Genomic DNA, 15,571 nt, shown 5'->3' with positions numbered 1-15,571 from the left:
ATGACAGCATTCGAATGCAGTTTGCTTCATGGATCCCTGAAAAAAAAATCTATGCATGACTGCACCTTTAAAAGTTCTCCAAAGTTAAAAAAATAGGATACAGTTAACATTTTTCAAGAATGGCAGGTGGTAGACCTTCTGTGTTAAGATCTATTTCAAGACCGGTTAAATAATGCATGAACTGTCTTGTGAATATGAACATACATTTCTTATGAGGTGTTCAATTTATTCAACCATAAAGTACACCTGTCATTTTTTATGAGCTCTCCATTAGCAAAGCTTCTTTGTATACCAACTGCAGGGGAATCTATTCTAGCAACAAATCAAAGACATGAGGCATGATTTTCTGCACACGAACAAATGAAGAACGAATGTGCCTTGACGTGTGCAGTCGTCACCTGTCCAGAATAAATTCTATATCATCATTACGTGTGGGTGGGCTCACACTATATATTAATCACTGTACAGAACTACAGAATATTTAGAACATTTCATATTAATGGTCACATAGGTATTCTAGATATTGAAATTTAGTATGCCATACATTCAGTATATAAATAAAAGGTTAAAGATCCTCTCTCTGATAGAACCTTTCAAGAATCTTTAATATATACCGTATTGGCTCGAATATAGGCCGCACTTTTTCCCCCCACTTTAAGTCTTTAAAGTGGGAGTGCGGCCTATATTCGGGGTCTGGCGCCTGACGCCCGGGACATGCAGTCCCAGGCGCCGGGCAGGCAGCGGGGTTAGGATACAGATCCCCAGCAGCGGTGCAGGGGACCTGTATCCTACTCTCTGATACGCTAAGACAGCCTCCCCTGCCAGCACTTCCCACGGGGGGAGTGCCGGCACGGGAGGTTGTCTAAGCGCATCGTGCGGACGGTCACCGGCTGCGGAGATGCGGGTAAACAGCCTCCGCTGCCGGCCCGTCTGCACGATGTGCTTTAACAATCTCCCTTGCCAGGAATTCCCATCGGCTAAGTGTATATGCGTATTGCGTAGATGTCCCCCGCTGGCCCCGCAAGACACCCGGGAGTCTGCTCTGGTAAGTCGGGGGGGGCAGAGTGGCAGCATATCTCGGGGGGGGGACAGTGGCAGCATATCTCGGGGGGGGAGTGGCAGCATATCTCGGGGGGGAGTGGCAGTATATCTCGGGGGGAGACAGAGTGGCAGAATGTTTTTTTGGTGCTTTTTTAAAGAAAAAAACGTTTTCTTTAAAAAAGCACCAAACTTTTAGGGTGCGGCCTATATACGGGGGCGGCCTATATCCGAGCCAATACGGTATATACTGTGTGTGTATGTGGCAGAATAGCACCACATATGCATATTTTGTAATTATTAGATATGTAAAAAATATTGGTCAAAAATCTAATATATATGTGTGTGTGTGTGATTAGGGCCTAAAAGCATGGAGGAGGCAGCCTACTGTGGCTACCTGCCACCATGCCATCAATAGTAAATTAAAAAAAACATGTTAAAAAAGTGTGCCAGCTGATCTATAGTTAGATGAGCTTGCTGGCACATTGGAGAAACTGTCTGTTCTTTCTGCCTGCTCAAAAACATTTATGGGGAAAAATAATGGCTGACATTGGAAAAGTTTGGTGGCCAAACGGCTGAATGACAGGAGTGTAAAAGCTGCTCGTGAATACTGTTACAAAGCTGTATACAAACTCTAAAGAACAATGCAGGACTTTGAAACAACAATGTATACATTCTAATAGCTGTCCTATAATTGCCAGTTATAGTCTTTCTTACATATACGGTATTAGACAGTTAAATTATGATTCTAATGAATCTCCATGCATTTAGATGCTAAAAAGCTATAAAAAAGATTTAAGTGGACACTCAGCTATCATATGCATTAAACTGATAACAGGACAATAGCAGTAATTGGACTAGATGCATTTTGGTGGATAAATCTATAAATGTTAAACACAATATATAAATTAAAATGGAAAAAAGATAATAAAAAAAGATACATTTTGTCATCTGGGCCTGTTTTTTTTTATTTAATGGCTTTCTACTGTGATCCATGCAAGAGATGCTATGGTGTATCTCGCATGCTATATATGATTGTAATACAATAAACGTATTAGGTATTACTTTCTTTCTAGTTGTTCGCTAAAGCATGTAAATTTGCCTGGAAGAGACGTACGCCTTTGTTTTTGAGCAGTTAACCAAGCATGTTAAGCAAGTGCGAAAAACGCTACGAGTTATATGTGTGACATGTGATAATAACAATTAGCTTCAATGTATAATCATGACATTTTCGGAAGCCTTTTGGATAGCCCCACAATATCTATCATGGTTGAGTTCACACCAGATGATGGTCCTTGAGAAATCATTCCCTCTGTTTACACATCTGTGTTAAAAAAAAGCCCGGAATTCAAAATGAAGAAACATAGCCCTGGGCCACAACAAAAGAGGGCAAAGGAAAACAGGTCAATAACATCAATAACATGAATACATGCATGTACACACAGAAAATGTGCGTCCATTTGTTTGCCGATTTGTAAAACATATTTAATTGCGAGTTTTTAAAAAAAAGTTTTGTTGTTTAATAGGCATGTTTTCATTTTTACATTCTATACAAATTTTGTTTTACATTTCATGGATTTATTAAATACCTAATAATACTAACTACCAAAACCCAAGTCTATTTAATGCTGCAGCCTTGTCAACTACATAGATACATTCAATAAGAGACCTGTAGACCCTTTTATTATATTATTTATTAATATTACTCCTGTTGACCCCTAAACAGCTGAGTCTTTGTGAAGGAGCAATTATTTTATGAAACATCATCATGGAATACGTTATAATTCATTTAAACTGTATTGACAACCACGTTGCCAGTATACAGAGGCAGGCACCGCAATAGCTTATGTCACTGGCTGACAATTCTAAAGCAACTGGAATTCGTTTTCAGGAAATATAAAGAATATTATGGAAGATGTCCACACAAATAGTTAACGTCGCAATTTGACTCAATGCTTTTGCAACAATAAAAACAAACATTATAACAACGTTTCCTAGAAGTACCGGTATTTTTACTTCAAGGTTTTCGACTAAGTACAGGAGTGGAGTTTATTTCAAAGGAGAAGAAATAAAGATTTATTTGATTGAGAGGGTGGTAATAAATGGAACAGCCTCCTAGCCAAAGTGGTGAAAAACAAATATTAGTGGTGGTTCCAAAAGTAAAATATATAAGCATTGTCTACCTTCCTTACTGGTATTCAGTTTGCATCAATAAGGGATCAATGGAGCAATAATTGGATGGGTTTCTTTGTTCCCTTAACGATTAGTGTAATTTTTACTTAGGTACAAATTAACCCTTTGGGGTCTATTGACTAATGGGAGAATGGATAGGAGTTGTGGTTTCCATTCCTTGACATCACCATACATCACCATACACTACGAAGACCCAACCATTTTGAGCGACTGCTGCAGCAAGAGCTTGGTTGGCCTTGTATTCTGCAAATCAGTGAGATTTCTTCATCCTTTGACTTTCCAGTGTTGGTCCAGTTATAAAGAACAGCAAATAACAGAGTAGCAGCCACTTTTCCGCAAGCTCTCTTTGTATGATGGTGCATGCACTGTTGCCTCCCTTTCCTTTTTAGACTATTTTAATAGGTTCCTACAAGTAGGTTCCACCCTTTATTCTAAAATAACTTCTGATCCTGTATTCAACCCTAGCTATTGCAGCAGCAGTGCCAAAATAGTCTGATTTCATATTAAGCGCTAAGCCAAGCTTTGAACAATTAAATAGTACTTATTTACAAATGTAGAAATTCACATAGGGGGTAGTGGTTGCGCTTCAACAATATATATAAAAAAAAAAGACAAGCAGCACAATGGTGTAGTATGTTTATACTACAGGTATATATAAAAAAAGATAAAAATGTGGTACTAGCTCCAAAATGCACGTATGGGCGATACAATCCTCGCCTAAGGATGATATGGCAGCAATGATGTGCTACTTAGGTGTTGGTTAAAATCGTGGTTAAGAGAAATTTAAAGGTTGCCCTTCCCTTTAGGCGTAGGTGGTATGATCCCCACCAAGGATATTGGAGCCAGCAGGTGTCCTTCTTGATAAAAAAAAGAAAATGATCCCAGGAGCAATGTAAAAAGGTTATTTATTTATACTTTACAGAATAAAAGGTATAAAATAGTATAAAACAGCACACTACGCATTTCACCTTTACAAAGGCTTTTTCAAAGTGTTAAAACCTTATTTACAAATGTATTTATTTCCTTAATTATTATTTATTCTACAGATTATGTAAAAGTAAAAAAAATGAGTAGAACTGTTATTATTTATCAACATATATATATATAGCGCCATAATATTCAGCAGCATGGTACAATGGGATTTATTTTTTGGGTATGTTCTTTAGAATATAAAATTACATCAGTAAGTTGAAACCGCCACTGTTCTGCAAACTCTTCAGTGAATAAATTCCATTCTACGTTCTAGATTTCGATTCAAAATATGATAAAAAAGTAATTTATTTCCCTATTTATTCAAAATTCAGTATCCCTGTATAGTCAAGGCCAAAACTGGCATAATAATATATTCCTGAAAGCTTGAAACATATTTCGGAATTACAGATTGTGCAGTAAGTTAACTTTCATAGGCATGTCTGCTCCAGAATATATCAGCCGTCACCAGAAATAACTATAGAGATGATATGTAGAAAAATTCCAGCCAGCGGTGTAATATTGCTTGGACCATCTTAGTTGATAATATCCAGGATTTTAAAATGACTCCTTATAGAACACACGCCGCATATGGGTTTATTTTGGCACTTGCACATGTGCATTTATAGTGTGTAATATATATATATATATATATATATATATATATATATATAAAATATGCATTAAGTTATTAGTATCATATTATTATTATTATTATTATTATTCTAGTGTTAAAAAGTTAAATTGGAACAATTGACAATTAAATAGGGCAAAACTTTAGTTTTTCCCTTTAATCATAATATTATAAAAAGAAAACTACTATAAAGACAGGCATTGAGATAAAAACTTTTTAAGGATGCAAAGAGTCATGGTAATGATTAATGATCTGCAGAATTTGCTGTTTTAAATACAGGACAGCTGTAGATAGCGTCATTTTTTTTTTTGAGAATGTTGGAATTGTCCCCTTGAGCCTTCATGACTTATAAATATATGTTTTGTGTATTATGAGACTTAGACAGCATATGGTATGGGAATCCTACTCTAATTATTTAATTACTGGTGATTCTTTTACACCTATATTTGAATTTCAGCATATTTGATTAATTGTACATTATTGCACATTAAGTGTTTAATACAGGGTGTCAGGTGTCCGCCAACAGTCTTGAATTTCCTAGAATAGTCCCAACAACCAGTCTTATGGCCTGGCTGTTGGGTGTCCTAGCAAATGTCCCACTTAGATTGTGTTGCCAGCTATACTATGCACCATCCCAGTTGGGCGTTTTCTTGGGGCAATAATAACCCCACAAATTATCAATAATTCATCACAACCTTTTGAAACACCAAAGACCTGGAGGAATTAAAAGTGAAAGAACGTTAAACATTGTGGAGATGTTGTTGGCACTTGAATTTGGAAGGTTATTGTAATGCTCTTGCAGGATCGGTATAAATTATTCCAATAAAGAAAGCTCTGAAATGTACTTATTGATTTAAATATTACAGGCAAAAGCAAGTAGCTTGCAAAAGTCCAGCCTCATCACGATTTAAAAAATACTGGAATCACTTGTCCGGTCAAAGTGTCCTTGCCTGTAGAAACCTAAATTATTTCATTCTGGGAATGCATTCTGTATAAATGATTATATCATTCTCTACAGCAAAAAATGATTTTGTTGAATGTTACGAAGTTGCATGCAAAGGGGACACAGGGAGTGGATGAAGAATACAACTAAACTGTCAAAACTGTCTATTGTCTAGGGTTCTGCGTGATACTATCCTATTTTGTTTTTCTTTTACAGAGCTTAGACAATCAATACCATGTTTCCCCAAAAATAAGACACTGTCTTATATTTATTTTTCCTCAAGAAGACACACTATGGCTTATTTTCCGGGGATGTCTTTATTCCTACTTATATTAAGTATGGTACAACAATCTACATTTATTCAAATATAGACCTGACAGGGGGAGCTGACCTTGTTGATGGGGCTGCCCGCACCTCCCAGGTCACCTCCGAGATAGCAGCTGTCATGATGGGGCAGATGAGAAGGGCTGCCCGTCTTCTTTACCGCTCCGCGCCGGTACGCTGCATAGCCACGCCTATCACTATGTCTTATTTTCGGGGGAAACAGGGTATTTACTAAGTGATGTTTCTATATATGAATGTCTTGCCTCTTTGACTTTAACCCATATTCCCCTAGTGTCCAGTTTTCTGTGGGACAGTCATGATTTTCGCATTTTAGGCATCAGAATTGTTGGCACATTTGACATGGACTCAAAGGGTCTATATTAATATAGCTGCCAACAGTCCAACTTGTGTGTTGATCCCAATCCGACTTGTTTACTGAGGGAATGGCACCATTTAGGCAAATTGATTTTATTTTACCAATGAAAAAAAAAACTCAGCTGTCTCCTCAGGAAGTGCAATCGTGTCATTATTTTTTCAAGATCTTTTTTAAAAACGCAACTACACAAATTGCTTTTAGAAGAAGCCTATATTTCAATTTTCCTCGGAGAGATTTCAAGCAAAAGATATATAACAAAGGTTGATCTCTCTGTCTAATCTACTAATGACTTGAAATTTACAACGGCCTTTGAAAGTAACTGGATATTTCAGAGCTGTTTGAGACCATAATATGATTTACTCAGGCTTTACAGATTACACTGACAAAACATGATGTGTTTACCAATAACAAAAGTTATGGTGGGTAAAGGTGATGGAAACCCCTTCCACATAAAATTAAGGGGGTAGTAGAAGTATTATTAAACACCCATCTACAGACACCAGACAAGCCAGAAGGATTGTTTTTCCCTCAGAAATCTCATGGTGCTGCCACAACCACAGGGGATTCTGGGTAGGCGCATGCAAATAAGGTCAACCATGATCACCTTTTGCCTCTATATCCACTTTATACATGGATCCCTTGAAAGTAATTGCCCGTTGATGTGTTTACAGAAGATGAGAAATGCATATTGTGTTAGAGAAGACCCGACTCCCCTTCATACTAAAGGCCATCAATATTGTATCTTGCCATTACATAATACATCTGCAACGTATTCTTTATCAATACCTATGATTCAGAAGTATCTCTATATTTTTATTTCCCTAACAAGACATTGGTAGATGAGTATGCATCCTAATGGGATCAATTTTGTGTGTATCTCGGATGGGTGTAGAGAAGTCCAATCAGAACAATAAAACAATGCAAACAAAATATGCATTAAAATATTATACTCATGTAAGCACTGACAACAAAACATTTTTAAACTTCAATTATCTTCAAAAAAGAACATCCCTAATTAACGGTTGATCCAATAAGTACAATTTAATAGCACCTTATTATTATTTATTGATTTATATATCACCATCATATTCTGTAGCGCTGTGCAATAAGTAAACAGGACCTAACAAGTAGTGCATAACCTAACAATTAGGTTCTACAGAGACAAAAGTTAAGGAGGCTCCTGCGCAAGGGGAGCTTATTGTGATAAGCCAGGGAAGGACATTCCAGAGGATAAGGGCAGCCCTTGAGAAATCTAGTAAGCATGCATGAAGCAGAGCACGGAACCAAATCAAATAAGAAAACGACTTGAATTTAAATAGCTCATAAGGTACCCTACCAGAAGATGCCACTTGGTACCTACACCACCAAAGCTATGATCTAAATAGTTTCAACGTGAGTATCCATATTACTTTGGATAATACTATATTAGTTAAAAAAAAAGCAATTAGCGATTCCAAAATATTCTGATGTCTTTGAGATTGTTTCTCAATTGTATGTTCAAGTGAGGACATACAGAACCCCTGGTCATTTTGAGGCCTTTAGGACACAATATCCCTGGTCTAATGCAAGTAGCATAAAGTTTAAATGTTTATAGAGGAGTTGGCTGATACCAAGGAGAAGTTGGAAAGGTTGTTTAATCTTGTGAGGAAATATCAATAGAGGACATTGTTCTAGTAGAACAATGCATGGATTTATTATGGTCTCCATTTATGCTGCAACAACATGATACCTTTAATGACAAAACAAACTTCTCTGTAGCTCAGCGAGAAAATATTGATCTTCTAGCTGTCCTATCAACATAACAAAAGTTGTAGGTAATAACAAGCTCACAAAAATATTCCTAGTCCTATTCACAGGAAATGTTTGGTCTTTATGTGTGATTAAAAAAAAAATACATTTTCTAAATTGTTTGTAATTAGCAACATTGACCAAGATTTAATCATTTAATTATATAATCATTTCCACCCAGACTGATGAGTGCGAGAAACATCCTTACTTTATGTCTTGATAGAATCTGTTTCATCAGCCTCTTTCTTTGTCATTAGACATCTGCTTCTTTTTTGTCATCATGCAATAGGCAGATTCCCACGAGCTTTGCTAAGGCTGACAATGGATGTTAGCTACTTTTACTAACAAGATAAGCAGCAATTTCTGATGAACCAACATATGACTTTAAAACACGCAGTTAAGTGAGCTATAAAGTCTAAATATACATTGATCTATTATAAAGGCCGCTTTAAGCTTAATAAAATGTGAAATGTGTATGACTGTATTTATCTCCTAATATGCTTTTATGTATGGGCAAATTTGGAGGATAATAATTTTACACATAATCGAACACAACTATCCTATTCCCTCTGTCTCTCTCTCTATCGTGCTCACACACAAACACATACACACACACACTTCTGTCATTTTCCCTATACCTGTGCTTCTTTTATATATTCATCAGATTTCTTTGTTATAAACCTGCAAGCCAGTTTGCAATTCTGCTGACAGACAGGCCCTATATTAGGAATGATGGAAGACTAAAATAAAAATGATGAAAACGCCAAACATACGCACAACGTTCTGCAAACCTTAGCCCTTATTAGATTTTAGACACAATAATTATAATATGACTAGGTTTCAGAGGAGGACTGGCAACCTTTAGCCAAGAATGCAAGTCCAGGCAAATGGTCCAGAGATAGAAAGAGACCCCCAAAACAGACAACAACATTAAAAAACCATGCCCAATACACATTCACCAAAAGAGACTGAGTGTAAACAACCCAGTCGGGGTGTAGATATTGCCTATAGTTTTCTATAGACAACCTGATGTTGGACTAATTAAAGAGCTTGTAGCAAAATCAGAGCAGCCCATGTTGTTAACCAACCATGTCAGCTCTCCCCTAGCAGGCTTGTTTGACAGGGATACTTGACATTTATGCTTGGTTACAGAATTAAAGATGTCTATGCTTACATAACCAGGAGAAAATTACACTTTTTACCATGTTTGTATTTCAAAAAATACAGTACATAATGATAATATACATGAAGCACATTGAGGTATTGGTCTTCTCTGTAAACAGGGGTTTTTTTAGACTTAAAGAGACATTTAACAAGGGACACTGGATCTAATCAAGGGTAAAGAACTAAATTTGGAGAAATAGAAATATTCCATCGGGTTCTATGATGATGCTGCAGCCTTCTTGTTTTTTGTCCCAAAGACCCTATCTTGATGTGAAAAGTGAAAATTAGCAGAGGAGGGGCATCAGAAGATTTGAAAGTCCTTGGATGAGGGGACAGCATTAGCTTTGATTTTCCATTAAAGGACCTATACTGTTAACCCATGGGCTAGATTTTAGTTTACTAGTGAAAATCCCCCATGCTCAACATCACTGTGATGCTTAAGGGGTTAAACATATACTTACACTGCATGTAAAGTGTTACTTATTAAAAGTATGGAAACAATAATCCCACACATTATTTTGAGGGTTTGCGCTTTGAGTTATCAGAATCAGTCTCCCTACTTATGCTATATTTGGACTGGAATGCTTTCTTCTTAAAGCATATGAAATGTCCTTACGAGCCCTCTGTCTTCTTTTAATGGAAGTGATGAAAATATAAACTCAATGCTGCCCTCAGGATTTGTAAGGCAGAGGTCCTTTTGTCCTTAAGACCAGTGGTCTATACCCTACTGAGAGAAGTGGATAAGATGTCATGTCTTAGTGATCTGCTTCACATAGCATTGCAGAGACCAAAAGGGCGAGAGCGGTAACCAACAGAACTGCGGCAATGGGAACTTAAATGTCTTCCAGTCTGAAATATTCTGTTGCTTTTTACCAGAGAGGAACAGAACAAAAAAAAAATATAAGAATAATGAATAATAAAAAAAACGTCCATACATTGTAAACATTTTCATGTACGTTTTATTCTTTTATGTGAGTTCGCCTTCAACATTTTCTTTTCTTCTGATTTCTATATGAATTTTTTAATGTATAATCCATTTAAAACATGATGGTGAATTGGAGTTATATGTTCTGCTTTGGTGATTAAAGCTGTTTTAAAGATTCCAACGTTGCTGCCATCATGTTACAAAAACTCGAATATCTACACATGCAATGCACTTCTATGGCTGGCTTTCTTTAAGCATTACAACAACTACAGCCCTCCAGAATTTTTTAAGGACGAGTGGGAGGAACATAATGACTCCAGTCACATTTTTTAAAAGGTTAGAGTGATTTGAAAAAATAACTATGTGAAAGTATGCAGAAATGATTTCAAGGCTTCGAAAGGCACAGGCTTAAAAAAAAGTAGCCTATTTTTAGCCTTCCTACTTTCAAATGATAGTTGGGTTTTAACAGAAAGCTCTGCAATTAACTAAAAATCTAATTTATAGTAAGTACTCATTAATTTCAATTAAGTGATGCAAAGTAAAGTAGAAAAAAATATTGAAAAATATGTGTATGCATGATGAAGGGTTTGAATTATATGATTGTCCCTTTCGTTCTGAGAAGGCCCCTTTAAGTTTACCTGGTCTACTCCTTGCAGATGTAAGCATCCTTCCATAAACATTATCGTCTTTTTATGCCCCCAGCTTTGTTCTTGCAGGAGATGTGTTTGTCCCCCGAAATACCCAGGTTGCAGAAGCGATGCTTAGCCCCCCCACACACACACACATTGCCATGTTCCCCTCCTATTCAAATATAAGGCATTTGGAGTTAGCACATATTAATATCTAATACTGTAACATCCATCAATCCACTCAGTCATAAACTTTTTGTTTTTAAAATAATTTTTTGTGGGAGAGGACAGTATCAGTGTCTGGGAGATAAATACACTATACATGAGTGTGACTGGGTGGATGCAAACTAAAATAAATGGTATATAAATCGTATAGAAATGGCTTATTCTTGCTTTATTCTAACTAACCTAACTTAGTTCCTATCAAGAACACCTTTTTAAGATTTATTTAGACTATGCCGCAATCTACCCAAGCAGTGTTTTGCAGCACATTATTTAAGCAAGCCCCATATGGAATGATATTGTTTCAATCATCATTGCCCTTCCAAGTCATATATGCTTTGGTTATAAATGTTATAATATAAGAATATATATAATATAAATATATGTACAGATTAACCCAAGAGCATGGCGCAATTGCTCCAAACCCTGATTGATCCAGTGCAGAGCCGGCTCCTCTCTCCATCTGCACCCAGACATGAAAGGTTCTAGTTTTACTTTATATCGCATTTGGCCATGTTTTAAAGCTTCAAAGGCTTTGATAGAAAAAAATCACCTTTTCTCTTTGTGGGAAGAGAGAGAAACATTGTTTCCCACTCTCTTCACTCTAACAGGACGCAGGGAGATGTTCCTGCTGCAGCAACAAATGGATGAGGCAAGTCCTAAAGATAATCTTGGGCACACCTTTTCAGGACATACCTGTACGTCCATAGGGTAAGGAAAGGGTTAAGCAAATGAAGCCCACAGCCTCAAATTTGGAAATAAAAAAATATTCATCTTAAGTTTACTATTAAATCTTACTTATTAGCTATACAACCTACACATTTTTGGGAAAAGTGAAGCTCCTATCCAGGCCACGCTTGAATTATTAAGGAATTATTTTAAGCCAGTAGTACACACTGAAAGCAAAGACAAAACATGAATAGTGCCCAAATGAAAAGGTCAGAAACATAATTTTTTGCTTGTGTGTTAGACCGTAAAAACTATATGAAAATATAACTAGCCTCTTATTTCTATCTGGCTTATTTGAAACAAGTATTTTTCTATGATTTATTGACATTTTCCATTAATGCATTAATTACTAATACTAATATAATAATCATCCATTTGATGTTTTAGGCTAGTGACATTTTATTTAATTTGCTCTTTGCTTCTTACAAACCCACATTTAAAGATCTAATACACATACTTGGGTCTGCATATGGTTTCACATCAGGGGTTTAATATCAGATTTTCTTCCAGTTCAAAAACGTTGCTTTCAACTTTTTAGTTCCAAAGGGCTAATCAAGATAATGGGTAATATATCTATATCTATCTATATATATATATATATATATATATATATATATAGTAATATTTCTTGGCTGCTTCTGTCTTATTTCTGCCTCTGTTCCCTTATAGTCTATATAAAGCTATCAGAATTGGTGTTATACATGATTCAAAAACATTCTCAATTGTTACTTTTGAGTTTTAGTCTCACAATGTGACCATTTTGTCCCTGCCCAGCGAAGAGTGGTGTCTATTTCTAACATGATGATCTAAAAAGCTTTATTCATTCAAAACCTGCAGCTTAAGAACTCTTTTTTTATTTTGTCACAGCTGGTACAAAACTGCTTTTTTCCCTGACATTGATCATTTTATACACAGGAGCAGACAATAATAGAGTTGCTTTTTATGACAAAAGATATTTTTATGGATTACCCGCATTGTGTATTTATTAATATACCAAAATGTCTAGTATTTCTGTGATGCTCTTTTGTGTTGTTTAAAATAAATTCTTATAGTACATACCTGTAGTATTGCATTTTTTTGTTTGGTCCCCCAATTTCTGTGCCTCCTCTGCTAATTAGCTCATATTAGATATGCCCATCACCTGCCAGCATACCTGGGAAATTCTGGGTTCCGGCTACCCGGAGCCCACCCTTGCGGGACACAGCCAGGACTGCCCACTGACATTGGTGGGCGATCCCGCTGACATCAGCAGGGGGTCCAGCTGACATCAGCAAGGGGTCCTGATGGACATTGCTGATGCCAGTGAGCGTTCCCGCTGTTGTCAGTGGACGTTCTCGCTGACATCAAGGGAGACACCCCCATTTAAAGGGGAAATGGGCGGAGAGTGGAGAGTATCAGAACCACGCTCCCGCGACCCAGAGGATTCAGGTGTTGACCTGGAGAACCGGAGAAGCAACACTTCTCCTGGAGTTTTCCGGGCCAAACTCAGAGAATTCCCCGCTATGCCAGTCAGCCAAGCTCTGGCTCAAGGAAAGTTCCGAGGGGTTCTAATAAGACACCCTGTGAACATGGCCACAACGCATTACAATTTATGAGAATGCTTTCCTGCCACTGATTGGCTGCTTCAAGCATTCAGACAGTAATGCAGAAATATGACCACAGAGGGGACTTTGAGCTGCAGCTTTTCCTAAAGATAAGCCATTCATAAATAAGCAATATACGTTCTTCATTGGAGAGGCTGCATGGGATTTTGGGGCATTTCCAACCAGAAATTCACCCCATTAGCTGCTTTGTGTTCCTTTTCATGTTACTCTGCCCTACAAAGTTACTTAAGCCATGTATTTTTTATATAACCTACAGGGAGATTTAAATATAATAAATAAATAAATAACCTTTAGTAAGTTCAATGCAAATTAACTTATGATTGAATGCTCTTTATTTAACCAGCCTCCAAATCAATTCCTGCAATTTATATATAACCAAGATGAAGTACAGAATTTTATTCTCTTCTCTGTACATTTTCTTAAATGTTAGCCATTTATTTTCAATAGAAGACTGCATGATAGCAAAAAGTTTAATTACAGTACACCCATACCCAGGAACTGGAGACGGAGCTGTGAGCTAACCATTACTAATTACGCTATTAAAATAAATTTCTTCATTGTGAAAAGCATGGGGGAAAAGGCATGCCCATTTGTCAAAGATGTTTCTGAAAGCAAAGTTAATTTAAACAAAGGATTGGCAAATGCTCAGTCAGTTCTATTCTTTTATATCGTAGCGCTCGCCATTTATCTTCCCACATGCTTTAACTTTAGGATACATTTTTTTTTAAACTATTTTTCTATTGAATTATGTCACATTTTTCATTCTGAAAGCGCGACTCTTTTGGCACATAATGATAAAAAGTAAATAATAGAATTCAAAGTTCCAAAGTATAATTTCTGTAACTCTGTTTATATACATTACTGTCCTTGATGATACATATATATATATATATATATATATATATATATATATATATATAAAATAATAATTGCAACAATACTGGTAATACTAGGAGTATCTACACATAACGACAAAGGGAACAGCAATATAATAAATACTATGATGTTTGCAAATGCTGCTTAAGTACTTTATTATAACAAATTATATACTACAACAATACTAGCTTCAACATTGGTATAGTAATGGGCCTCCCCATGTATGTATTCCATTTTAGATCTACATCTTCATCATTTTGGAGCATGTTATTGAATGTGCAAAAATTAGTACACACTTTGTGTACACTTACTGTACATTATGGAGCAAATAAATGTAATTTAACTTATAATATGTGCCAGTAGTAGATTAACAAACATCTTGTGTCTGCTCAGTAATAAAATATTACAGATGTAATTACCAGCAGATTAGGACCACTTTAAAAAGAATGTGACGCTTGATATGCATGGCTGCACGTTACATTGTCAATCTTGCATATTCACTAGGTAAGTGCACACTACAGCGCCCTATGAGCGTCTGGAGCGGCAGATTGGGTAAGCATAGAGTGCTTTCGGCTATGAGTCGGCTTGTCATTTGCCCAGTATGCCAGATGACCAGTCCGAGCCTATTAACACCTCTTTTTAACTAATTCATTTTGTGGTGACCCTTGCTGCCACAAAAGCCTCTAAAGGTTAATGCAATACCCACAAAACCAATAGTCACATGCTTTTCATCAGTAGGCTGTATGTACCTACCGATTTGCCTTCCTCTGGCTATGTTTCTTTCTAATCCAAAAACAACCTTATTTTATATCATACAGGGTAAAAAAAATCACCATTTGCGAGAGATATATAGCATTCATGATAAACAAGGTAGATAGCAAATTCCACTGTATGCTCTGAAAAGTAGAAACTTTTAAGTCATTATTGTGTCGCAGATTTCGGTGAATAATGACAAAGAAGAAGTGAGCATCCAACTGATTGGGGAAGTGAAGGCCGATGCAACATTCATTAATTGTGTGTGGGCAGCCCAAATATTAGATCAGAGTAAAGGATGAGTTACTGATAATTGGACGACAACTCTTAGCAAATAGTTTTCCACCCAGTACATACACAAATAATATTCAATATAAATTCTATACTTTTTTTTTTCAAGGTGT

The 15,571-nt window shown here is 36.5% G+C and overlaps 1 protein-coding gene across 1 annotated transcript in view; it reads right to left on the bottom strand.

The window, feature by feature from the left end:
- Positions 1–15,571, bottom strand: part of IL1RAPL1 (interleukin 1 receptor accessory protein like 1) — a 541,156-nt gene that overhangs the window by 95,394 nt on the left and 430,191 nt on the right. The gene's annotated exons all lie outside the window — the stretch shown is intronic.

Source organism: Spea bombifrons, chromosome 2 (assembly GCF_027358695.1).
Source record: "Spea bombifrons isolate aSpeBom1 chromosome 2, aSpeBom1.2.pri, whole genome shotgun sequence".
NCBI classification, from domain to species: Eukaryota; Metazoa; Chordata; class Amphibia; order Anura; family Pelobatidae; genus Spea; species Spea bombifrons.
The sequence above is the reverse complement of the archived record's forward strand: the minus strand, read 5'-3'. Positions and strand labels throughout refer to the sequence as shown.